Below are 26,886 nucleotides of genomic sequence, written 5' to 3'. Positions count from 1 at the left end.
TTTCAGAAGTTTTGTTTATGAATGTTTCTTTCTTTTCTTGAACTCCAAAAGAGATTTTTTTAAAATAACTTCTCCTAAATATTAACTTTTACTGTTGACTTATAATTGAAATGTATTTTCTATTTATTGTATGGGATCAACATCCATATTTGTGTACATCTAAACAACCCATTGTCATGGTAATGGTTACTGGATTTGCTTCCTATTTTGTCAACACTGAGAGGTCCAGGGGATCTTCCTTCCATGGTTTCCAGGAGGTCTTAAGTATTCAGGTTGATAATACATCTTGTCGATGTGACAGAATTCCTGAAAGAGGGACTCAGAGAAGAAAGCTTCAGAAGTACAGAGATACTGTGCTGAACTCAGCTAGCTAGGGCTCATCCCCAAACTCCCACATCACAGGACATCTCTCAGGGCTAGAAGGACTGAGATGGCTGGAGCCCCAAACCTCAGACAAAAAAAATTTTTTTTCTGGAATTTTATAAATGTATAGAATAACATACCATTGTATTTCCCCATTTTATCCCCCAACGCCCCTTCAACACATCTCTTTCCCAGCTTGATGTCTTTCGTTTTTCTTGTTAACCTGCTGGGTCCAGGCAGCGCTGCCCAAATGTGCATGGATATGGGACCTTCCACTGGAGCATGGGAATCCTACCAGGATCCGCATCCTTGAAAAAGACTGACTCTAAATCCCCCAACAGCTACCAACTGCCAAGAGCTCCTCAGTCAGGGGCTGGGCCTGGGGATCATCAGCCCCATCTACTCTAGAACTTCAGCTGTCTCTGTGTGGTTACGTGCAGCTGCTGGGGGTCCCTGAATGCAATAGCCATACAAGGCCCAGAGGACAGTGTTTCCCAGCCCTCCTCCCCACCCTCCAGCTCTCATATTCTTCCAAACCACTCTTCCATTCAGGCAGATTAGATAACCTCACTCTTCCTTGGTCTTCTCTATGAAGTGATGTGTTTACCTTTCCATGTATTCGGAGGATGCCATGAGATAGTGTGAAGTGCCCAGCCCACACTAAGCTCAGAGAAGACTTAATCTCTCCCACTCTCTTTTTCTTTGCTTTTAAAATGTCTTTATTGTTCATGATGTTCCAGCATCTTGTACGAATATTAGAATCTTCCTGTAGGGTTTATGTAACACCCCATGCGGAGATCTCAGTTAATTTGGCAGAGAATGAGCATTCTTGTGACCTCAAGGCTGCTGTCATAAATATAGGCATTTCTACTTACTTGTTCTCTCTATTGATATTCAGGATGCTTTGAATGACTTTCTCCCCAGAATCCTTGCATAGCTCTGCAGGGGCTTCATCTAAATGCTCTGAGCACTCTTAGTTGTTATTATTTTAAATCTTTAACACTTTTTTTAAAAGAGCTTTATTTTTAGTTTTATTTATGTGTCTGTGAAAGTGTCTGCCACATGAGTGCAGGTTACTCATAGAGGGCAGAAGGGGTCATTGGATCCAGGAAGCAGAAGTTGTGATCTGCCTGATGTAGGTGCTAGGAACCAAGCCTTCACCCTCTGGAAGAGCAGCAACCACCCTTAAATGCCAAGGCATCTCTCCAGCCTCTAGATCTTTAGATAATGATAATAACTACACAGAAATAGACTTCTAGCAATGCCCCTGTGTCTACCACTGAGCTTCTGCAGGTGTCAGCCCTGGCTATTTTTGTTTTCCGTACGGATACACCCTTTGTTGGTGGTGGTCTAGCTCATGCTCCCTTTAACCTATTGCGGTGGTATTGGTTTTGAACTCGGTGATCTTGTTTAATGTTCATTAACACTAGTAGAATGTGTGTTTATTCTGTAGAAATCCTTACACTTGCTCTGCAGAAATTCTCTGAGAATTATCACAATTCTTTGTGTTATCCCCTTCTGCCTCTCATGGGTCAGCATTTTCTCTTTATGCAGGGTAAATAGAAGCAGCCAGCACATGGAGTCAAGTTCTCTCTCTCTTTCAATGTTAATAAAAATAGCTTTAGCCTTTTCCCTTTTAGATGCCTTTCTTTTCTTTTCTTTTTAGTCTTTTTTTCTGTCTTCCACTGTATGGCTAAAGAACTATTTACACCTTCTGGATCTGTGAGTATAGACACTCTAAGTCTCATTATCTTTCCACACTTTCACTAGTACTGTTTGGTTTTTCACATTTGTACTTCACTAACAGAGTCTGGAGAGAACCCTTGCCTCCTCTCAGACAGTGGTACAGGCTAAGCCTGGGTAGATGCTTCCCACTGCACTTCTGAGTTTTCATTGTCACTGTTTGGTAATTTAGTTCAGCTCTTTTGAAACATATGTTGCTTGTTGTAATCGATCACCATTGTTAACAGAATATTTGGAATCTTCTAGAACAGTGGTCCTCAACCTTCCTAATGTTGTGACCTTTTAAAATAGTTCTTCATGTTGTGATGACCCCCCCAACTATAAAATTACTACATAACTGGAATTTTGATAGTGTTATAAATCATAACATAAATATCTGATATGTAGAATATCTGATATGTGACCCCTGTGAAGGGGTCATTTGACCCCCAAAGGCATTGTGACCCACAGGTTGGTTACCACTGTTTGAGGAGAATCACCCATGAGAGGTGTTTCCAGAGAGGGTTGACTGAGGGAGAAAGACTCACTGAAGTGAATGGTACCATCCACAGCCTGGGGACCATGGTTAAATAAAAAGGGGACAATTAGAAAGCCAGCTGAGCCCCAGGATTCATCCTTCTCTGTTTCCTGGGATGTGAGAGACATCGGCCTCACACCTTCACATCCCTGGGCTGTTCCTACCTCCGCACCTTCTCTGACGTGGCAAACTGTGAGCCAAAATAACCACCATCTCCTGAGTTGCCTTCGTCAGGTGTCTTGTCACAGCCACAAGGAGAGTAGCTAATGCATTCATAAACATTGCTGGGAGGAGGGAGAGCTATAGAGGTGCCGTATCCCTTAAGAGCACTCGCTGTCCATGCAGAAGACGCAGGATCAAATCCCAGAACCCACGTCAGGCAGCTCACAACCACCTATGACTTCAGTTCTAGGGGATCTGATGTCTTCTTTTGGCCTACAAAGGCACCTTTCGTGCATGTGGTGTACACACACACACACACAGAGAGAGAGAGAGAGAGAAAGAGAGAGAGAGAGACAAAGAGAGAGAGAGAGAGACTGACTCAGTCCATAGCCTCCTGCCCAGGTGGGTGGGATTTAGACCCATACCACCAGGCCTGGATTTCCTGGTGTCTTGATTTCAGAACCTTCTGCTTTCTCTTTCCCAGCTGTCTTCTCCATGGAAGCCTTGTACACTATGGGCCATGCTATAAATTCAAGTCTTTCCTGAAGAACAGAGATTGCTCATTTATGTCAGGTACTTGGGCATTCACTTGTCGGAACCCATTCTTGTATACCATTCCCTAACTTGGAGCTTTTACACCACAAGTTTATTGTAAGTTTATTTGATATTGCCATATCCAAGTGGCAAAGACTTGAAGTTCCAAGTCCCTAGCATAAGTGAGGGCTCAGTGAAACCACAGAACTAGACTGCTCTGTGTGTGTTTTTTTTTTTTTTTTAAAAAAAAGGTTTATTGGAGATCAAACTACCATTGATGTCTCTCCAGGGGCAGAGAGGACAGCAAAGAGATGGGAAAGCCTTGCTCATTTTAAGGGAGGCATATGAGCTAGGCTATCTTGGGAGTTGGAGTAGTGGGGCATGGGGTATGGGCCAGAACAGCCTATGAATGAATTAGTGTGAGGACTTAGATATGCTACAGGCTCGTTTGTGTTTATCAGAAACTAGATGCTCATTGGTGGAAGAAGTTGGCTGTAGTGGGTAGATAAGGGAAGTGATCCTGATCCAGATAAATGGAAACCTTCTTTATAAGGTTTCTGAGCAATGCTTACTTCAGGTAGCAATCCTTCTACTTACCTGCTCAGCGTGAAGCCTGAGCTGAGCCTAGACTGTCACTCGGGGCATCAGCAGCAGCCCTGGAATTTTTGAACCTGCTCTGGACTGCCCATCTAATATACTCATCAGATTCTGGGATGAAAATAAGTGACTTGAGAGATTGCAGGTTCCTTGAGAACCTCAAAGTTTTAATAGGCCTGATAAGTTGGAAAGGACAGTCCTTCAAGGTTTTGTTTAGATTTTGTTTTTATTATTGTAGTGTCAGGGATAGAAGCCGGGGCCTCATGTGCTAGGCAAGCACTGTACCCTGGGCTAGCAGATCCCTAACCCAGGTCCTGATTTTATTCAAGGATCTGAAGCTTCAATCTTTCCTGTGTACAAGTCATATTTAATGTCAAGTAAACCCCTGGAGTAGGGCCAGTATCGACTGGACCTCCTGGTTTTCCAAGGTGTTGGAATATCTGAATGTCTTCGCTTGGAATTTCTTTAATTCCGCCCCCCCCTTCTTTCAATTCCAGTTATATGGGTCGTCCTCCAATGTGAGTGTCACATTTAGCATTTGTATGTGCTTCAGTGGAAAGTTCTCTTTGGAGTCACCATGTTCACAGAGCTAGAAGGCCCCATGTGAATCAACCCATTTCCTTCCTGCATGCTGTGATCCAAGATTTGGGCTAGGAGCTGGGGGAGGGGAGCACAGGGGTGTGAAAACCAGACACGGGCTCTCACCTCGTGGCATGTAGAGTGCATGAATCCTAGGGATGTGCTGAAAAGAAACTGAACCCACTCCAGGGGCACTGGGTCTCAGCTTCCAGCGCTCAGAACACTAATCAGGAAAGCAGGCAGCTGCTCTCCTGCTGGCAGGTCCCGCTTTGCCTTGGCAGCTGCAAGAGTGGATGTGTGAGCGATGGGGCCAAGCTAAGCTTCGGGTGAGGCCATCAGCTGTTCCCATCTTCTTCTGGCTGAGGCAAAATGAGAACAGCTGGAGAATCAGGCCGACACAAACTCCGGAAGTCGCCTCTCTGCCAGCGAAGGTGTCAACAGAATTCCTCTTGCCTGCACCTTCCAGGAGCACACACTAGATTTTCCCATGCTTATTGATTTTGATAATGGGAGGCAAGCGTGATAGATCACAATGATGGTGCACTCATCTGGAGGTCTTTGCCACTTTTGGAGTGGCTTCTGTGAGTCCACTTAACTGCATTCCTCCACTCATTTATCCAGGGGACGGGAACCACTCACCTAAATGACACCAAAATTTGATGACTCATTAACTTGATTACATAAACTCTATCTCGTTTCTTCATAGGAAACGAGTGTTGCTTGAGTACCATTGATTCATGGGAACTTCGTGTACTCTCACATTCCCCTCTGCCAGTTTGTCCTCATGAATTTCTCAGGCTTCTTGCCTGTTTCTCAACTCTGCTTACAGTTAGAATTAAGCTTTTGATTTTGCTTTCTCCTCTGCACAGCTCGGGGCTAAGCCATTGGTTACAGAGTGTCAAACAAGATAACAATTTGCTAAGAGGGTGGGAGGAGGGATGGGATGAGAAACAGTTTTTAAAAAAACTAAGCTAAGATGATTGTATTAGATATAGATGACTCTCCCCCCACCCCCCACAACCCGCCCATGATACCTTTATCTCCCAGGGGCATCAATGGCATAAAATAAGGACCTGTATTTCACCTGTCTCCTCTGGTGTCACACCTGGGTAGATGTAGTGGGTAAAGGTAGGAATTCTTCTACTATAGATGCAAAAATGACAGGTGGTTTGAATCAAGAGCCAGGATCTGGACTTGGAGCAGTGACTTCTTTATATCTGTGTGACCCCAAGGAACCTAGTAAATCTTTGACCTTAGATCCTTCACCACTAAGGAATGGAAATGATATCACTTTCCTGGGTTGTAGTAAGCACTGAGTGAAGCGGATGTGGGCATTCTCTATTCAAATTGGAGAGGGGGTATATGTACCACTGCTCATTCGGTGGCTTCTGTTTACCTGCTTCCCACCATGCCTCAGAAGCCGTAAGTTCTAGGTTCTATGAGCTACCATCTATCCCCTCTTGATCCTAATGGATGGTAGTCAGTGTTGTTCCCAAAATACGAAATGGCTGAATGAAAGGTTCAGGGATGTTTTCCTTTCCTTGCATCTTAGCTCTCATGTTCCAGTCTTTGTGCTGTTGGACTTAGAATCAGGGGTATCTCTCTATAACCTAGGAATATGGTGTCATTTCATCCTGGTCTCTAGCTATCATGGAACTCGCTATGTAGACCAGGCTGGCCTCAAACTCAGAGATGTGTTTGCCTCTGCCTCCAGATAGCTGAGATTAAAGATTCATGCCACCATGCCCTGATCCTTCTGGTCTTGTTGACTTACAGCTAAAAGGATAAAGATTCATCTCCTCCTGTGCCACCATGGGGATACCATGGAGCGGGCAGAAGGAATACTGAGAAGGGCAGAATCATGGCAGACCAAGGCAGGGCCATGGATTTTCCAAGCCTTCAGTTTCCAATGGACCATTGAGAAAAGACTCTGGGAGGAGGAGGGCTAGGAGTAGAATGGGAGAAGTAAATAGTTTAAAATGCTCATCAAGGTTTTGGGGATAGATATTGATACTAGTTACTGTCTCAAGATAAGAATCTTTCACGCTTTTGTGAACGAAACTTAGCACACAGCTTCCTTACTCTCTTGCCAATGACCAGTCAGAACTCACGTGGTATCAATAGTGTAGCCCATTGAAGCTCTGTAACTTTGCTGTTTTTTAATAATAAAAAAAAAAGATTTAAAAAAAGAGAGAGTAGAAAATGGGAGTCGGGGGAGGGGTGCTGCTTTCAAGAAACCTGAAGTGACACAATCTAATCGTGATGTGATTTCTGGGCTCTGTGAGTTAGAAGAGAATCATAAGGCCAATCTAGTCTATTCCTAAGGCAGTGGTTGGATATCCCGGCATAGCAGGAAGCCTGGTCTTTAAGGTCTTAGGCTGACTAGCACAGTGAGTCAGAAAGACAATGGGTGTTACTGTTGGACCTGTCTTTGACAGATAGATGCACCTGTTCTCAGGTGTTAAGATGGCTAATAGCATCCTGTCTCTAGGGCGTTTTTTCCCCCTGCATTTCAGTTCCCTAACAGCCCAGCTTCTGTGTTTACTGCTGTGTCTTCTTTGCCTCTGTCCCCAGTTCGTTCTCACTACAACTCTTTCTTAGACCAAACTACATCTCAAACATATTAGGCGGGGTTCTCTAGAGGAATAGAGCTGATAGAATATATATTATAATACATATTCACATATATAAATATACATTCCAATATATATTCATATGTATTCTAATGTATGTGAATATATATTAATGTATATATTCTAAAGAGACTTACTAGACTGGCTTACAGATGATAGGGGCTGGATAGTTCAACAATGGCCATCTGCACACTGGAGAGGCTGAGAACCTGGCAGCTTCCCAGTCCACAAAGCAGTCCTGATCTGGTGGTAGAAGATTCCTGAACAATTGCTGGTCTTCAGTCTATCATAGATCTGAAGGCACTGTAGTCTGATGTCAGCAAAGAATGGCAACCGTGGCAGAGATGGATGCTCTCACCAGCAAGAAGAGAGAGCAAGTTGATTTTTTTTCCTGAGAATTTTGTTCCCCCTGGGTCCCTGTTGCCTGACAGTGCGGCTGCCAGATAAATAACAGTAGTGCGGTGAGTGAGTAACCCCATCTACTGTGCTTTTATTTTCCTTTCCACCAAACGTGGATCAACTCAAGAGCTGCTCTTCCCTACACTTTTGCCTATATCTAACCACTCATGTAAACGGATAAGCATATTTGGCAATTCTTTTATTTACAAAAAAAAAAAAAAAAAAAAAATCCATGTGTCCTAACGTTTGGTATGAGAAAAGTAGAATCTCTAATGTCAGTGATCCAAAAGAAACACCTCTAGGAAATACTATGGTGCTCCAACTACTGGGTAAACAATAAAATGATAATACGTCAGCTGATGTTTCTATTGGCTCAGCAGGTGCTGCTGGCTACCCCCAGGAAGGAAACAGATGAAGAAGCAGGATGAGAGGCTCCACAATCTAATGTGGGTTTGAGTTCCCTGGAGCTGTGAGTTAGTGGCCCAACAATGACAAATGTAACTGTGTGTTCCCTTTTCCCTCTCCAGAATGCTGGGCCTTTGGAGTAACCTTGATTCAAATGAGTAAAAATCCAACGGAGAGGCAGAATGTTCTTTCTAAACAGAGTGAACTTCAGCAGCCACAAAATTCAATGGAGAATTCCACCAGGCTAATTTGCAAATTCTGAGTATTAACTTGCTCTCTCTCTCTCTCTCTCTCTCTCTCTCTCTCTCATGTTCCTTGGCTGTCCTTTTTATTTACAGCCATCTTGGATGGCTTCAGTGGCTTCAGAAAATGTTTTTGTATTTAAGTTTGGAAACTTAGCAAGAATATGGTTGTTGATAAACTCCCAGTAATTTAAAAGGAGCACGTCCTGGAGTGGTACACCATTTATTTTTATAATTCTCTCAGTGTTTACCATCTGTTCTTTGTAGAAATATGAAAATAAGCTGAGATCATGAGATATGGAAGTGGGTTATCAAAGGAACAATGAGATTTATGTTTTTGGAGAGTTTCCATGTACACAGCAATTGGGTGGCCCAATTAGTTTTAGGCCTGAGAATATGATCTTCAAGATTTATTTAAATTCTGCAAATTATCACATTTGTTTCTCATTATATATATGTATATATATATGTATACGTATACATACATACATATATATACTTATATATCAGGATACACACATACACATATATCCACATTTATGCATATCCAGGGAGATCTGCATTTGAACTCCTTATGTTTTATTAAGGTTTTTATGTCTGCATTCCTGAGACTTCCACTGCTATATTCTTGCCTAGTTTGGGTATTGGAGTTATACTGGCCTCTTAATAAGAGCTCTGAGGGTTTTACCTCCTCTTGTATCTTGTGAGAGAGTTATAGTAAGATAGTGTTATTTCTCTCTTAAACATCTTCTGGGACTCATCACTGTAATAATCTGGGGCTGATGTATGGGCACACATATCTGAACATGTGTTGGGGAAAGACCTGATTATTCGGGTTTTTTTTTTCTTTTTGATAGATATAAATCTATATAGCTCCTCTCACTGGAGGTAAGTTTGGAAATTTTACATCTTTCAATACTAAGTCTATGTTTTCTGAGATAGTCTTATTGGCTTTTTTTTTTTTAAATACTGAGTGCCCATACAATCTGCTTTGATGATGCCCTCCTTTAGTTCCTGAAATTGGTAGATCATATTAGCCTCTCAGTCCTTCTTTTATCTTGTTAGAGTTGAATAATTTGATGGTAGTTTTCGGCTAACCAACTTAAGTCTGAAAGCACGTCCTCTGTAGTTGTTTGTCACACAGCGTATACGCCTTTGCTTACCACTCTTTCCTTCTAGTCGGTCTAAAATGTGTTCTCCTACTCTGGGAGGAGGCATGTCAGTCAACACAAGACGTTCTCAGTTTTAGGAACATCATTTGAACATATGCATATAGCTGTAAAGTGCTTCTATATGCAGACCATATATTTTTATATAATCTATGTTTGCAATCATTATTTCAAAACATTCAACAATTCCCTTTTGTAATTTTTCTTTGATATTTGGCTTATCTATAAGCATGCTTTTTTTAACCTTTGCAAATTGTGTGTGTGTGTGTGTGTGTGTGTGTGTGTGCAGATTGCAGATTCTTGTCTTTCACCTTGTTAAGGCAGGTTCTATCTTGTGATTTGTACCATGGTACATAATTTAGGTTACCTGACTCCCAAACTTGCAGGAGATTGCCCTGGAGAGATGGATTGCTCTGCTTCCCATCTCCCAGCAGGAGTCCTGAATTACAGATGTATGCCTCAGTGTCAGCTTTTCGTGGGGGTTGTAGGGCTTGAACTTAGGCCATTAGGCTTGCATGACTCCAGCTTTTACCTGCTGAAACATCTCTACAGCCCTTACAAGGCTATGTTTAAATGAGCACATATTTGAAAAAATTTAAAGAAATCTTCAGCTGTTCACTTCTAATGTCAGATGCTTACAGAGGATGCATCTCTATTGTGATTTTTATACCTGTTTACCTATTGAGGCTGCTTTCACACTGGAGTTGATAGCATGTGTTAGTGAATACTCTACAAGCATTTGAAAACAATGTTTGTTCTGTAGATGTTGGAAAGGCAGTGTTCCATAAGCGGAATGGACTTGGAGGAGCTTACCTATCTTTACTTTCACCATTTCTGTCAATTATTACAAACAAACAAAACCGAAGCAAGTAAGCCAGGCGGTGGTGCATACCTTTAACCCCAGCACTCAAGGAGGCAGAGGCAGGCAGATTTCTACGAGTTTGAGGCCAGCCTGCTCTATAGAGTAAGATCTAGCACAGCGCGAGCTACCCAGAGAAACCTTGTCTTGGAAAAAATAAAAGAAAATAAAAATAAGAGTAAAACCCTACGTTGAAGTAGTAAATTCGTTTCTCTTTGGGAAGTTTTTTTTTTTAATCTTTTTATTGATTCTTTGTGACTTTCACATTGTATATCCCAGTCCCGCTCATCTCCGTTATCCCTTCATATCCACCCTTTGCCCTTGCAACCTCCCTCTAAAATAAAACGCACACACAAATGAATACACCACAACAGCAGCAAATCATAAAAGGTATCTCATCATAGAAGTTGGTGTATTACTGTGTGTCCCACAGCACATCCTTCTGTCTACACATACTCACTTGCAAATCTTAATTACAATGAGTCATCGGTCTGGTTTGAGATCTCTGGCTTCTGTGACACCATCAATATTGGATCCTCACTGGGACTCCTCCAGTTATCCTGTTGTTGCTCTATGTCATGGAGATCCTTCAGCTTTGGAACAGCAAGACTGGCTTTTTCATGCATCCCAACTGTTTGCAGATGATATAAATTTTGTGGTGGACCAATTTAGAGCCCTGGATCTGGGCCTGGGTGGTAGCTGAGCTGGTCAGCTTGCTGGCTCTCCTCTGTCTACACCAACAGGGCCAGCTCTCCAGCACTGCTAGGCAACCCAATGCTACCACAGGCAGAAGACAGGCTCCAATCTCTTGTTCTCATGCCCTCGGGGCAACTCAACCACACCCATACCTCCAGAGGCAGCTCCACTGTGCTACCCAATCAAGGTTCAGGGCCTACTCTCCCCTCTTCCTACTCTATGCTGTAGCCTGCAGAGAAGGACAGTGTTCCTGTTCTCATAACCACGGGGCTGGCTCACCCATGCTTTCGCCATCGGGGCCAGCTCCACTGTATTGCCCAGGCAAGGTGCAGGGCCCACTCTCCCAAATACTACAGCCAGTGATGGGGCAGGGCTAGCTCTCCCACTCTCATGACTCCAGGGTTAGCTTTCCCAGCTACTGCAGGTAGTGAGGAAGAGAGGGGAGGAGAGCAACACCCCTGTACCCATACCACCTCACACCAGATGAGTGGCAGGGCCAACTCTCCTGCACTTTCATTCTCAGAGCTGTCTCACCTGTGCCCCTCCCACCAGGGCCAGCTCTACTGTGCTGCTTAGATGAGGTGCAGTGCACACTCTCCAAGCACTGAAACTGCAGATGGATAGGGACACCTCGCCTGCTCTCATGACCTTAAGGCCGGTTCTCCTGACTGCTGCAGGTGGTGGGAAGAGGGGAGGTCATCACCCTCGCACCCATGCCACCTCACAGCAGATGAGTGGTGGGGCCAGGTCCTCCAAGCTTTCACTCTTGGGGCTGGCTCACCTGCACCCATCCCTAACCCCACCACCACTGTCCAGGAGAGGTATAGAGCCTGTTCTCTCAAGTGCTACAGCTAGTAAGGGGCTGGACTAGCTATCCTAAGCTCCTGATCTTGTGGGTAGCTTTCCAGACTGCCAAAGGTATCAAGAGGCAGGGAAGGGGTGGCCTCACCTCTATGGCATCACTGTGGCACTCCACAGCAGACAAGTGGGGCAGGGTCAGCTCTCCCACATTTACAATCTCAGGACTGGCACACACACACACACACACACACACACACACACACACACACTCACATACTCCCCAAACCCTACCTCCAGGACCAGTTCCACTGTACTGCCTGGCCAAAGCACAGAGCCTACTCTCCCATGTGCTTCAGATGAGAGATGGGGTCAACTCTCCTGAGCAATATAGCCTGTGAGGGGCAGGGCTGGTGATGCTTAGTCTTTGGCCAGTCATATGCTCCCTGGCAGCTGTTCCCACTAGGGACATCCCCATGTTCTCTGGTGGTAATGTGAGTCACAGATATTGATCCCCGCTGCTGCACAGACATAGACTCAGACGTGGCACTCAGTGGTAGCCCAGACTGGGACCTCACAATGGCTTTGGTGACAAGGCTGGTCACTCCTAACAGGCTGCTCCTCTCCACTCTCATGTCTCCAGTCCCATCTCCCTTCAAAATGTTCAAGCTGCTCCACTTCTTTCTCTCCTGTCTGACCACCACATACTCAACACATGGGGGTGGCTTCCACTGAAGGCAGGCTACATGGCTGGCAGGTCCCTGGGTGACATCCTCCATCCATGCTTCATGGTATGGTGGCAAGCAAGCATCTGCGGCTCACCTGTGCCATGCACTGGAGGCCAGGTCAGTGGATGGCATGGCTGTCTGCAGGTCTCTGTCTTCTTCCTCCAGTGCTGTGCTGCCCGGATTTGATTTGACTTGATTTTTATGAGTCCTAGGCATAAGACAGCTTTGGCTATCAAGCCATACATCAAGCTAGGGTGAACAAAGAACTGTCATCTGCTCTGCCCCTGACTGGTATAAGAACAACACCAACAAGAAGGAGTCTCTGCCCATTGCCAGGGGAGGGAAAATTCTTTAAGGTGACACACACATTGATACAAAATTTTCTCCATGTCTGGCAATGATTCTATTCTTCTTCTTATATTATTATTATTACTATTATTTTAAACTATGTGTATTATGTGTCTCTGTGTGTGGCTATGTACCTGTGAGTACAGTGCCCATGAAGACCAGAAGAGGGCATTAGATCACCTTGGTGTTTTGTGTGTGTGTGTGTGTGTGTGTGTGTGTAAAATGTGGACATGTGGGAATATATGCATGAGAATGCAGTACCAATGGAGACTGGAAGAGTGTGTTGGATCCTCTTGAGTTGGAGTTACATGAGCCATTGTGAGCTGCCTAATATGGTTGGTGGGAACTGAACTCAGGTACTCTGGAAGAGCAGCAAATACTCTTAACCACTGAGCCATCTTTCCAGACCTGGAAATGGTTCCTGTCCGAAGTCTACTCTGATATATATGCAGCCACCTGGGCTTTCCTTCGATGACTGTGATCCTGTGTAGCATGGAGTACCATTTTTGAGGACCACCCCTCCCACCCAGACAAGCTTACATGTATTTTATATTGTATGTATGTGTATGTGATAAATTTCTTGAAAATAACATATAATTGTCTTTGTCGTTTTGTTTTGTTTTAGGGATTTTTTTTTTTTTTTGAGGCAGGGTTTCTCTGTGTAGCCTTGGCTGTCCTGCACTCACTTTGTAGACCAGGCTGGCCTCAAACTCACGGAGATCTGCCTGCCTCTGCTTCCCAGAGTTTGGCTTTGTCTTTTAATCCATTTTATGTCTTGGACCTTTAAGTAGAAGATTAATATAATTATATTTAATCTGATCAATCATAGTGGGGTAGTTTTTTATAGTTTTTCTTTTTAAGCAAGGGCTCATATCAGTGGCTTGTCTCAAATTTGCTATGTCACCGAGGATGACCTTGATCTTTTGAACTTTCTTGCCTCTACCTCCTTAGTGCTAAGATTACAGGTGAGTTCTGAAAGAACCACACCCAGTTTATGTTGTGCTCTGGATGGAACCCAGGGCTTCGAGCATGCCCAGAAAGAGCCCTAATGAATGGGCTATGTCCAAGCCTCATGGGGTTGTTAAAAATCTTTATTCTCTTGTTTCTCTTCTATTTGCTGTTTGTGTGTCTTTCTTTTTCTCTTTTTCCTGATTTATTTCAGATTGAGAAGCCTTAGGGTTCGTCCACTGTGTTCTCTGATTTATCGTTGTATTTTAGTGGCTTCCACTGGGATTAGAATGGGCACCTTCAACGTTTAAGGGATGGAAAGGAACATGTTTCTGCCATGACTTCGAGAAGGGCTACAAGGAGCTGTACCTTAGTGGCTTTATGGTTTTTATTACTATTGCATTTGAATTATGCATCCATAGAGTATTTATTTTGATACACAAATGAGGCTACAAATCTACCAATTTCTACCCAGTTCACTACTTTTTTTTAGTGATTGAAAGTAATAACTTTTATGCATATTTGGATGAGTTTGAATGTTTCCACTGATCTGTCCGTGTTGCTGCTTAACAAGTCCAATACCTGTAAGACTTCAGTCTTTTGCGCCTTCAGAACCTTTCTTTACTCCATTGACTATGTTCCATGGACATTTTAGAGTCAAAAATAAGTCACAGTGGGTGTGAGCAGGGTTGGGTTAGAATTCCACATGAGTTCAGAGAGAACTAAGAAACCTTGTGAAATCTGGCCATGTGTTGCTGTCTGCCCCCACAGGCTGTGTCTCCCAACCTGGCGTGCAGATTACTCTCCATCGCTCATTTTATTGTTTGTGATTATCATATTGTCTTTGCAAGTTCCCTAGATTATACGTTTTAAAAGGGATAGAGGGACAGCTCATTGGCTGAAGCACTTATTCCAGAGGCACCTGCATCCAGATCCCCAGCACCCATGTAAACAGTGGGTTTGCTGGCATGTGCCTAACTCCGAGTGCTGGGAAGGCTCAAGACAGGAACATCTTGGGGTCTTGTTAGTCAGCCAGCCTAACCAGTTGGTGAGCTCTTGATGCAGTGAGCGAACCTGTAACAAAATATAAGACGGAGGGTCAGAGGGATAGTTTAGTGACAGAGGTCCTTATGTACAGGCCTGATGGAACGAGTCATGTTTGGATCCCACAAAGGGGCAGGAGAGGACAGAATCCTGAGAGTTGCCCTCTGACCTCCACACATGGTATAAATTTACAGTAGATAGATCCAGCAGGGATCCTTTAACTTACCCAATGCTTTCTTCTAAAGTCGGCCTTGATATGCCATGGTTTATTCTTTGCAGGGTGGAGGAATAGCAGGTGGGGTGGGATAAGGGAGAATTTGTCTAGTGGGTGTTTGTGCACATAAAAACATGAAGTCAGCAGATGGAGAAGTTGAGATTTTTATGTGGTTGACTTTTTTATTTTTAAAAATCAGTTTGAGATTCGTGATTTTGGGATTGTCACTTCTTGTTTTTTGGTCACTTTGCTATTGAGGGATTTGTCTTCCTCCACCTGATTTATTAAGGGCTATTTACATATTGTGGTCCTACCCTTCTGTAGGCCATAATTTTATATGAAAAGCATTATCATCCATCTCCCACTATGTGTTTTATTTAGGTGGCTTTTCACCCTTGGTTGTTTGTCTTTCCTTGTCATTGTAAATGGGATCCAATTTTCAATTTTATTTTAGTAATGGCATTTTCTTGTATTGATTTACACACATGCATTTGGGGACTTGTATGTCTATTAAAATATCATGTTTCTTTTTAGAAGATATGCAGCTGCCTTTCCTGGGTTTCCTAGGTAACTAATCGTACTACCTATAAATAATTTTACTTTTCTTACATTTATTTCTCATAGTTCTTTTTTATTGCTTTATTATAGTGATTCAAAGATAAACCACAGGTTTACAAATGAATGCAAATAGCAGGCATGCTTCTGCCCCAGGCTCTGATGTGAGGATTCCCATTGCCTCAGTGCTGGCTGGAGAACTGACTGCTGACCTGCAGGTTTTCAGGTTGGGCTTTTAGAAATAATCAGCATTGAACACTGAATTATATGAGCTGGATTTGGTCACCGAGATTCAAACTCTTTCTCTCCCCTCTCCCTTTGGCTTACTGACGCAAATATTAATTGATATGTTGCTATAACTTGTCATTGATAGAGAAATGAGTGTGATTTTATCAGAGATTTATTACAGGTGGGGGGAAATACCTAACTCCATCAAGATATAATATATTTGAATTTGTCACACTTGGCCTAAAGGTAAAAGGGTTTTACGTGAGAAAGAAAGAGGGAGAGAGAGTGTGTGTCTGTGTGTGTCTGTCTCTTTGTCTCTCTCTCTTCAACTCCTCCCACACATACTCTTCCTTTCAAATTTGTGGCTTCTTTTTTTTTTAATTGCCATTGAGACACACACACACACACACACACACACACACAAATATACAGACATCCTGCTGATCCATATGCATCTGTGTTTAGGGCCAACTGCTTAGAACTGAGTAATCTAGCAGGGACTTGTCTTTGGGGGAAACTGATTCTCCCTTTTTCAATGGACATTAATTGTCCATAGCTTTTTATCTGGGGTGAGGTCTTGTAAGATTTCTTCCATCTATGTTGGCAGGTCAATTAGTATTGTCATTGCTGAAGATTTTTTTAGGTGATCATACTTTTGAGATTTCTTGGGTACAGCTTCCCTCTCATATGTATAAAGACATAATCTTGCAGGCAATTTCCTGGGCCTCTGGCACTTAGTCTTTCTGTCTCCTCTTTGGTGATGTTCCATGAGCTTTATGTGTGGCATGTGCTGTGGACACGTCACCTAGGACTGAGTTCCCTGCAATTGCTTATTCTCTACCCTTTGACCTTTTGTGGCTTTCTATTGTTAACTGCACCTGCTAGTCCTTCAATGAGGAGTGAGAGCTAGAATTCCTTGTGGGTATAAGTTTGCGTTTTCAGTGCAACTCACAATTATACTATTTTTAATCCATCTATGTCTATCTTTCTTGATAACACTTAAAGCATTTTGGGTCTATTTCAAATATTTTGGTGTGAAAATTATCATTTTCATTTTTAATAATTTACTTCTTTTTTAAATTTTTAAAATTGATTACAATTTATTCACTTTCTATCCCCGCTGTAGCCCCCTCCATCATCCCCTCCCAGTCCTGCCCTCCCTCCATCATCTCCTCCCATGCCCCTCCCCCAGTCCACAGATAGGGGAGGTCCTCCTCCCCTCCCATCTGACCCTAACCTATCAGGTCTCATCAGGACTGTCTGCATAGTCTTTGATCAATTTCATTTTTTAAGATAAAGTTTCACTACTCAGTCCTGGTAGGCCTCAAACTCACAGAGATCTGTCTGTCCCTGCCTCCCAAGTGCCAGAACTAACGTTGTGTGCCACCACACACCACACACCCCCCTGATATATAAACTTTTAAAACAGAACTTTCAAAAGTCTTTGGTCTTTAATATTTTTTCTTTCTCTGTGAGAAATTGTATTTAAAGGTTGACATAGGAGCTCTTATTACACAAATTGTCTGTAAACCACTCTAAACCCTGTGGCCAATGAAATAAGTATGTGAAAAACATCTATCTGCCTTTTGTGACACTTCCCTAAACTGACATGAACATTGATTTAGAATTTTATTGATTGAAATTTGAGAATTTGTCAAAAACTTAGCAGTGTTTTCACAAAATCTGCTCTGGCCAAGCCTTTAACACTGTCTAGAAGATTTCTATTTTCATCTATATTTTTTCCTTTTGGAGTCTTGTCTTACAGAACTCTAGTTTTGAGTATCCAATTTGGAAAACCAACAAAAGGGAGATGAAGAAGGAGTTAGAAGGCGGAATATGCTCATAGCTTATGAAAAAGTTTGCATGGAACACAGTATCATGTGCAATGTGCATTCTTTAAATTAATAAACTTCAAGTTGGGCAGTAGTGGTGCATGCCTTTGATCCCAGCACTCAGGAGGCAGAGGCAGGCAGATCTCTGACTTCGAGGCAAGCCTTGCCTACAGAGTGAGTTCAAGGACAGCCAAGGCTACACAGAGAAACCCTGTCTTGAAAAATAAGGATCAAACATCAGTTAATTCTAAAGTAATTTGCATTATAACTGCCTGTAATGTGTATGGAATAAAGGAGCGATGGAATTTTAGAAATCTAGCAGAAGCTGGAGCCGCCCCCAGTCCTGCAGTCACCAGGCTTTCCCATTTTCTCACATATGTTCATTGTGTACCTACTGTGTCTCAGATCCCCACACCTCTTCCCGTGGAGCCCTGCCTTACTCCTTCCCTACAATAGCATCATGAATATTTTGGAAGTTGATGCTTGTGAAGGGCAGAGTCCAATTATCTTAAACCAGCGTCATCAAAGGATATAGTTGAGTGAGCTTTTTCATAATAAAAATTACTTCTTGAATCCCTAAGGATGCCAGTGACAATCTACAAATTACTGTCATTTTTCATATGAGGAAGGATGGGGTAAGAAAGAGTGATGGTTAGTGTCAATTGTCAACTTGACATGATGTGGAATCACAAGCCTTCAGGGACCAGTCAGAGTTTACATAGATGAAGTTAACTGAAGTGGGAAGAATATCCCCTTTCCCTGGGCTTGAGGACTAGACTGAATAATGCCAAGGACTCGTGGCATTAGCTGAGCCAAGAACATTCATTCAGTTGCTCTCTGCTTCCTGACTGCTGATGCAGTGTGGCCAACTCCTTCAAGCTCCTGCTGCCTTAACTTTCCTGCCACAATGGAAGTCAAGACAGAGGCTCAAGCAGGAATCAAACAAGAATCAACACAGGCTCAACACAAGAATCCGTGTAGGTTTGCTTCCAGATCGATGCTTAGCTGGCTTTCTTAGACAGCCCAGGATCACCTGCGCAGGGAATGACACTGCCAACAGTGGGCTGACACCTCCGGCAGTAACTAACAATCAAGACAATCCCCATAGAAGGCCCACAGACCAATACTATCTAGGCAATGCTTCAATAGATATTCCCTTCTTAGGATCTAGACTATGCCAAGTTGACAGCTAAAGCTAACCAGGACACAGACTTAGACACAGTCTAGCAGATTTGTGACGGAGGCTTCACTCTTGAAGTGTGAAGACCACGATTGTTTATGATAGAGCAATTGACTCAGGAGGGCTCATTCGGATCCCTTCCAGAAGATGTAGGTGAAAGAAGAGGCTGTACCGGGATTCAAACTAGCTTTGCTTGTTTACAGAGAGTGGATAGTATCACTGGAGTTGTCTCTGTCTTTTTCAAATTTTGCTACAGAGAATTCTCACACTATTCAGTTTTCATGAACATGTAGAGGGGCACTGCAGATAAAATGGGGACAAGAGGCAAGTGGATGTAACCATTGTCTGCCATGTTTCCTCACTGAGTGTCTCCTTCTGAGATCTGCTTTCCAGGCCCCAGATGCCACCCCTGCCTGCTTTTTCTTGTGCTTACAGTCCTTGTCCCTGGGGAAACCTCTCTGATCTCTACCCTCTTACCCCTCTGAAAGGGTGAGGGGCTATGGGGCTACGATAGGCATTGTCCCTACATATTCTGCCATCTTTCTCTGACACTGTTGTCTTTCCACCTAGGCTCTGAACTCTTTCATCACTGACCTCATGACCTTTGATTGTCAATGGGCACGACCAGATACTCAATAAAATCTTCAGGTATCAAAATGATCTAAGGAGGTTCTGAGTTTACTGGTACCAACTTAGCATCCTACTCATCACCATACACAAGTGATCATTGCTCTTGAATCACTGAGCTGCTTAATAGAAGATACTTAAGTGTTCCACTCCTGGAAGAATGTGCCCTAGCATGATAGACAGAAGCTGCTCCAATCACAGTAGGAAACACCCACAGTGAGGACATCCTCTGTCCTTCAAGTTTAGGGTAGTGGCCAAAGGCCATTAGCTTAGTGTCCTCCTGGTTGTATGGTCTACAATATGACATGCACCCAAACCATCTCCTAGGAAGTAATGAACACAAGTAACCAGATCCCAGCCTGAATCAGCATTGCATGTCTGTCATGGTCATGACAGCTTGTTATCTAGCTCTTTAAGTATTTAAACATGTATCAGCAGTGGCCAGCCATAGACTGGGGAGTCTATGCAGTACCTGGACTCCCAATGTGACCTAAGAACTACTTTCATAAATCTTCTGGAGGGAATGCATCACCTGTGCTAGTGTTAGATACTTTTTCTTCCGTTGATCTTAATTTTTCTCTTTTGCATAAAATCAAGAAGGAAATGGTCCTTGTGCATTGGAAACAGAGAGCCAGGATCTCTTGACATAAACACTAGAAAAAATAAATCAGAAGAAAGCTAAATAGTGTTGCTAAATGCTGGCTAGATTATCATGTCTTCTGGTGTCCTGAACCGGAGCCCTTTGTGAGAAAGGGTGGGTGGCCAGTGGCTGGGGAGGTCTTCAGCATGTTATGCCAAATGTACTCTGTCCTAATTAGAAGGCTGTCTGGGAACTGAAAGGGAAATAACTTGCTCTTCTCCTTGACCTTAGAGTTTTGGCTCTGTATTGCTTAAGAGCATCTTCTAGCCTGCCAGCCAGGTGAATCTGGCTCTCTAAGGCATGCCAACACAGCTGAGTCCCAAGGGTTTTCAGATATTTTCTAAGGCTAACACAGTGAGATAGAAAGCATAGGCCCACAGTCCACCAAGGGTTTGGAGTATCATCATGGCCCATTGCTTGGGTTGAGTCCAAAGGCTGGAGGGAGTTCAGTGCTAGACTCTGGAATATGTGGACACACATGAAGCTGGCCTAAAAGTACCTGTGGAGGTGCGGTACCCTTGTCAGAGATGAGGATGCTGGGAAACAATGCAGACGTGAATACATCACCCTGCTAATGAGCATGGACATTTTATTCCTGGATGCTGAACTTCTTGCCCATGTAGAGGTTATTTTTGTACATGTCATCTGACAGCTTGAGAATCCCTTCCCTCTCTTTCACATCCACCCAACACATTTATTCAGCATGTGTTAAGTCCAAGGTCCTGTGTCCAAGGGCTCAGAGGGCAGAAAGCCACAGTTTCTCTCAGCACCCTGTGGCCAGGTCACACCAGTATGCCAATGTATTAACCACACGATGGAGAAAAAAGTTTTAGTGCTTAAAGAACCAGACTAAGGCTCTTCTGTGAGCCTCAGGTAGGGGTCTGTCATGCTGTGAGAATGCTTGGTGACATCCACTGAGACAGACCTGGCCTGTCTGTGAAAACGGAGGCCCTCTTGATTGGCTCCTTTGAGGCTGGGAGAGGAGCAAGCTAGCAGGAGCCAGTCATGACCAGACTCCATCTGATGTGGTAGAGCGTGAGGAAAGCCAGTGCTGTCGATGAGTCAGGAAGCAGAGCAAAGGGCCAGAATCCTAGGTTACCTGGCCACCTTGGGGTGAGCAGGAAAGCTCTGGACCTGGTTCTTGGTGCTCTCTGCCAGACCCTGACTCCAGTGAAGTCCTGACCACCGCCCTCCCTCCAAGCCCACTTTTCTACCCCAGCAGCTGATGTGAACACAGGAGTGGGTGGGGAGTATGCAGATAGGTAGGAGACCTGCCTCCTGCATCAGCAGAGGTACCATTGCATGTGCGGGAGAAAGCACAAAGGATGGAACTTGATGACCATGGGCAAGTGTGTGTGTGTGTGTGTGTGTGTGTGTGTGTGTGTGTGTGTATTTGCGTGCACACATCTGCACATACATGCTCACAGCACACATGGAAGCAGATCAGCCTCAGGCATCATGACCCAGGAGCCACCCACCTTGTCTTTTGAGACAGGGTCTCTCTTAACAGCCTGAAGGGACAGGAAAGCTCAAGAAATCTGCCTGTTTCCACTCCCCTGGCACTGGGATTACAAGTGCATTCCCCCATACTCAACTTCTTCTCTGTGGATTCTGGGGATGGAACTAAGGTCCTCGGGCTTGTAGGGCAAGCACTTTAATGATGGAGCCGTCTCCCTGGCCCTGAAGGCCTGGGTTTGAGCTGACTGCCAGTGATGCGAGCAGCTCACTGCTCCATGCTGCAAAGATACTTACTTATGGCAGTATCTTTGCCCACCTGTATGAGATGGCATATGTGGCTATATCAGTACAAGATGGCTCTTTACAACAGGGGCAATGCACCCTGAGCCCCAGAGAATGCCCCGAGGACATGAGCTAAGTTGGATACTCCAGCTACAACTTCTCCAATCGGTGGTGACAGTATCAGATAAACTGAGTCTCCCCGTAAGGAACCTCAGGTGGCCCTTGTTTTCCTTTGGGCTAAATTCCTCTCTTCTCCCTTTAAGGAGTGCCTTCTAAGCTTGGCTGACCCTAGAAAATGTGTGGGATTCAATATGAGTGTTTCCTCCATGTGTCTCTGATTTATGCTGATACAGTCAAGTTGAAGAATAAAAATTGCATGATTTCCACAGAAAACCAATGTGACAATTTCTTTGCTCCCCACCCCATAGTTCTCATGAACAGTGATCTCGAGGACGCACTGTAAAAGTGGAATTACAGTCTGTGCCAGTGCCCAGACCCTGCTTGCTTTTAGCTGTTTCAGTTTTTCCATCTTCTCCTTGGGAACAGGGAGGGGATTGAAATATTTACAAGAACATCGTTGGCCAGCCAGTGGCGAATATCGCCTGCTGTCTAATAAAATGGGCCTGTGTCTACACGCTATCCCACGTAGTAGGAGGAAAAATGAGAAGGGAACCGAAAGTCTGCAAGTACGTGGCTTTTTGGAGCTGAAGAAGAAAGAAGTACTTTTGGGTAGTTTGAATTTTCATTTAGAAATGCCCTATAGGAGAACAACTTAGACTATGGTTATGCATGGAGAAACCCACTTGGTACAGCCCATAGATTTGACATGTAGATTTTCTAGATGGTGGAGACACTCAGAGTTGCAGGAGGTTAGAAGGCAGTTCTGAATTTCCTAACATGTGAGTGCCACCCTTGATAATGGTGATCTCAACTCGTGTTTTTCCAGGAGCGCTTCCCCTTTGAATAAGGAGTTATGCAAATATTTGGCTTTATGGCATATGCATTTGGATTCATGTCCCGAACTTTATAACAATTGCATACTGAAGCAGGCGACTCTGGCAGGAGCCCCTCATAAACTGAGCTTTCTTTAACATATTTTAAAAGCAAATCATTTCGGCATTGCAGTCGACTGTAGACATCATCTGTGCTTTAGCCAGGATATTATTTGAGAACTGCAAAGCTTGCTAGGTATGACATCCGTATATAAACCATGTGTTAGAAAGATATAAATTCAGTTTTGAAATATTTGTTAGACTGCTCTTGGCTTTTAGTCTGTGCCAAACATGTGTTCTGGTGACAGATGGAGTCGTGTGAGCTCTGAATGAAACACTTGGGTGTGTGTAGACTGTGTCTTCCAGCAGTTGCGCATTAGAAACCTCTGTCTGATTGCCTAGAAGTGTGTTCTCCACAGGGCATAACACGACTGCCTCCTTAAATATGTCACCAGGTTAGTAGGTCTTGAATTTTGTGTCATAGAAAAGATGTCTATCTGTACTGTGAATTGACGGACACTGACTCTGTTTGAGGCATTCTCGTGTTAACTTTACGTTTTAAAATTAGAACATTTCCCTGAATAAAGTTGTCGGGCAAAATAGAAGACATCATGGAAACACCAGATGCATGTGCATGTGTATAAATTAAGTATATATTAAATATACTTATATATAACTCTCTATATACATATATATGGATAAATGAAGTATAGGTTGTACAGGCTATACTAATGCTAAAACTTAGTCACTGTTTTTCCAAGGTTCAGGTTTAGCTGGGGCCTTATGTTCTTATTTTCTAAATCTGGTGACTTGACCTGGATCCAACTTCACTGCTCACTCTCAAACAGAATGACTGTCTGTCATAGAACCCTCCTCAGAGATGAGGGATCAGTGAGTTTGGAAATGTCTATGAGACAGAGGCAGAATAAATCAGTCCAGCTCTCCTGTCCTGTCCATCAGTCCTTAGAATAGAAGAACATTCTATTCTAAGAACCTCTATTCTAGAATAGAGGTTGAAGGTGGAGGAAGAACCTTCTGACTTGTCTCAGCTCTCTGGATACATACCCATCTCCTTAATTTTCCCTTTTTATAGGCAGAGAGGAGACATTAAGGGGCTGTATAGAGATGGGAGTCCCTTCACTAGGCATCTGCCCAGTCCCCTGATGTCAGAACTCTCTCCATGGACGCTTTGGTGATGTCTCAGCTGCAGTTGGCATGTCCATCTGCTCAGAGTATGTGTATCCCACAGTCTCCTCTGATAAATGCACTGCTCCCCACAGGCAGAAGTGGATGGGACTTGAGGAAGAAATATGGCAGTGGTGCAGAGGAGGCCTCTTCTTTCCCTCTGCAATGCCAACTCTAAACCTTCTAAAATTATTATTATTATTATTATTATTATTATTATTATTATTATTATTATTATATGAGGGCCAGAAAGAAGGAGGGAAGGAGACAGGGAATGAACACAACACGTGTGTGTAGGGGCATTTACGTCATGCTGTGCATATGGAGGTCAAGGAATGTATGCAGTCAGTTCCCTCATTCCATCTTCATGTGGGTTCTGGGGATCAAACACATGTTATCAGGCTTTTCTGGAAAGTTCCTTTACCTGCTGAGCTATCTCTCATTGCCAGTGCTAACTTTTCAAAAGTTGATTTTATTTTATTTGTGTGTGTGGTGTGTGTGTGTGCACGTGCATACATGCAGGTATGTTTATGTGTTCACATTGAGGGGGAGGTTCAGTGAGGATGTGTGCACATATAGGTGGAGGCCAGAAGTCAACCTTGGATATCATTCCTCAGAACCCATTCACCTTCCTTTTTAGAGACAAGATATCCGGGGCACACTGATTAAGCCAGACAGCAAAGGAAACAAGGTACCCCTAGCCACATACAGTCTTCCCAGCTGCATTCCCAGCAAGCGAAGGGCAGCCATGGAAGGTTTTACCTCCTTTTGAGGTTTTAATGGTTTACCCCAATAATAATCAATAAGCACTCGTTGTTTCTATAATTTTTGTTAAGAGAAGAGAAGAATGAGTGAGTCTGAGGCATTGACAGCTATCCTGTCCCAGGGCAGGGAACCAGGCTAGCTTGTCAGTGCCCATGTAGGGAGAATGGGAGATGCCTTTAGAACAACCAGTAAAATATTAAAACGGACTTTAAACCAAGGCTTTGGGTCTTTGTTCTCTGGCCTTCATGTTCTGACCAGACACCTGTAGCCAACTAGGATGGGGCTAACACCGTCTTCCTTGGGAAGAAATCAGAATAACAGTGGTATTACAATGGGGGGGGTGGAATTCTTTAAGAACTTAAAAGTTCAAACGCTTCTAAATTGAGCAATTTGCATTCAGAAAAACCTAATTTAAAGCAAAGCAAGGATTTGGAGACACCAAAGCATTCTGTCTAGTTTTAAAACAGAACATGAGAATGCTAGGCAACACTATTAAAAGTGCTCCTAGGTCAAGCCATATGCCCAACAGATTCTCACCGAGTTAAATAGCATTAGACGTTCTCTGAACTCAGGACTTGAATTCTATGTTTTAATTATTTCGAGTTGTTCTATTTGACTATCTAAAATTAAGATTTCAAAGTTAGAATTCAGAACCAACATCTAGAAACCCAAAGTCATTTTACACCCATGTCCAGACTGCCTCATCTTTATCCTTAGTCATCAGGACCTAAGGTCCCCATCCTCACCACTCATTTCTTCCCCTTCCCCATTGCACTTGTTACCCAATCCAGTCCCAGTTCACCCCAAGCAGACCACAGGAGTCTATAGAAGTAAATGCTTCATAGGTGGGCAGGGAGGGAAAGCAGTGTCTCTCCCACTGCCTTTCTTAATTCAAAAGATATCCCCCCACAGGAATGTGTGGGATGTATCTCCAAAACTATTACTAATGTTGAAACTCAAAGCACATTTTTCTCATGAGGAAAAAGAAGTATTTTTAATGGTGTCAGAAGACTCAACTGCATCATGAGTTAATAAGCATTTGCGGGCTGGCCTTCAGGAACTCAAGAAGTCTATAGAAAATGAACTTGAAATGCCTGTAATGAACCCATGCTCTCTAAGTTTCAGTGTACCAAGGGGCTTAGCACTCCCTTGGCCAGCGTAGTAGGTGGACCCTCTTAAACAGAGGAAGCACAATCTGGCTCCCTTGGTGACAGTTTCCATTGCAGCCCCTTTCTTGTCGACCCTGATCTTAATTTGGCTCCTGAAGGAAGCCTCCCTGCTGGGCAGATAATGAGCCAAATGTTTTAAATGAGGACTGGGGTTGACACAGCACTTCTTCCTCATTAAAAATAAGTAAATTGGAATTTTGGCTCATAAAAAAGGCTCATGTGGATTGTGTTCTGTGGATCACCCTGCAGGAGAAAAAAACCTGCTACCACCTGTCAGAGCAGTGATGTGGGAGTCAGGCTCTGCACCCCTAACCCTAAGCCCCAGCTCTTCAGCAGCAGCAACAAGAACCAGCCATGGACAGTTTTGACTCATCCCACAGTGCTTCTCTGCACAAATGCTTGTCTATACCTGGGAATCTATCACGGAACTTGTCAGCCAAAGCCTCTGCCCTTGGGTATGTCCACTTTTGATTAAACGTGATGTGGCAGAGACAGACAAAAGGGTAGATAGATAAAATAAGTTTGTATCATGATAAGTAAGCGAAGGAATCAAGCAAGATGAAGGGCTGAAGAGAAACCGAGCCTGAGAGGAAGGGTGCCGAAGTATAGTAGCTGCTCTGAGGAGGTTTGGGGGAGGCATCACATGAAGGTCTGAGCACAGTCTTCTCCATAGGGGGAAGGAGAGAAATGAAAAGAACAAGAGGGAAGGCATGGTGACATCAAAAGATCTGAGAGGGTGGTCAAGGTGGTGACAACAGGCTAAGCAAGGTGGTGCTTGCTGGAGATGAACTCTCCAACTTGCTGTACTCTGTGGAGAATTTTATTTTTATTCAGTGTTTCCTGGCCAGAGTGGTCAGCATAGCCATTGCTCCACTGATTGTCGTCAGGATGCAGTTACTGTTTTTATAATCTGTGCTCAACACTGCACTTGTATCCCAGGAGGAGCTGGCATCTACTTTTCTCCAAGCTTCAGACACTTCGCTGCTAGGTGGAAA

The 26,886-nt window shown here is 43.7% G+C and overlaps 1 protein-coding gene and 1 non-coding gene across 2 annotated transcripts in view; one reads left to right on the top strand and one right to left on the bottom strand.

Annotated features, from left to right (window-relative positions):
• Positions 1 to 26,886, top strand: part of Adam12 (ADAM metallopeptidase domain 12) — a 319,335-nt gene that overhangs the window by 10,981 nt on the left and 281,468 nt on the right. The window lies entirely within an intron of this gene.
• LOC132651560 (small nucleolar RNA SNORA48) lies at positions 12,624 to 12,765 on the bottom strand. The gene has a single exon (XR_009589170.1). It is a non-coding gene; the product is annotated as a small nucleolar RNA SNORA48 (small nucleolar RNA).

The sequence above is a fragment of the Meriones unguiculatus genome, chromosome 1 (genome assembly GCF_030254825.1).
Source record: "Meriones unguiculatus strain TT.TT164.6M chromosome 1, Bangor_MerUng_6.1, whole genome shotgun sequence".
NCBI classification, from domain to species: Eukaryota; Metazoa; Chordata; class Mammalia; order Rodentia; family Muridae; genus Meriones; species Meriones unguiculatus.
The sequence above is the reverse complement of the archived record's forward strand: the minus strand, read 5'-3'. Positions and strand labels throughout refer to the sequence as shown.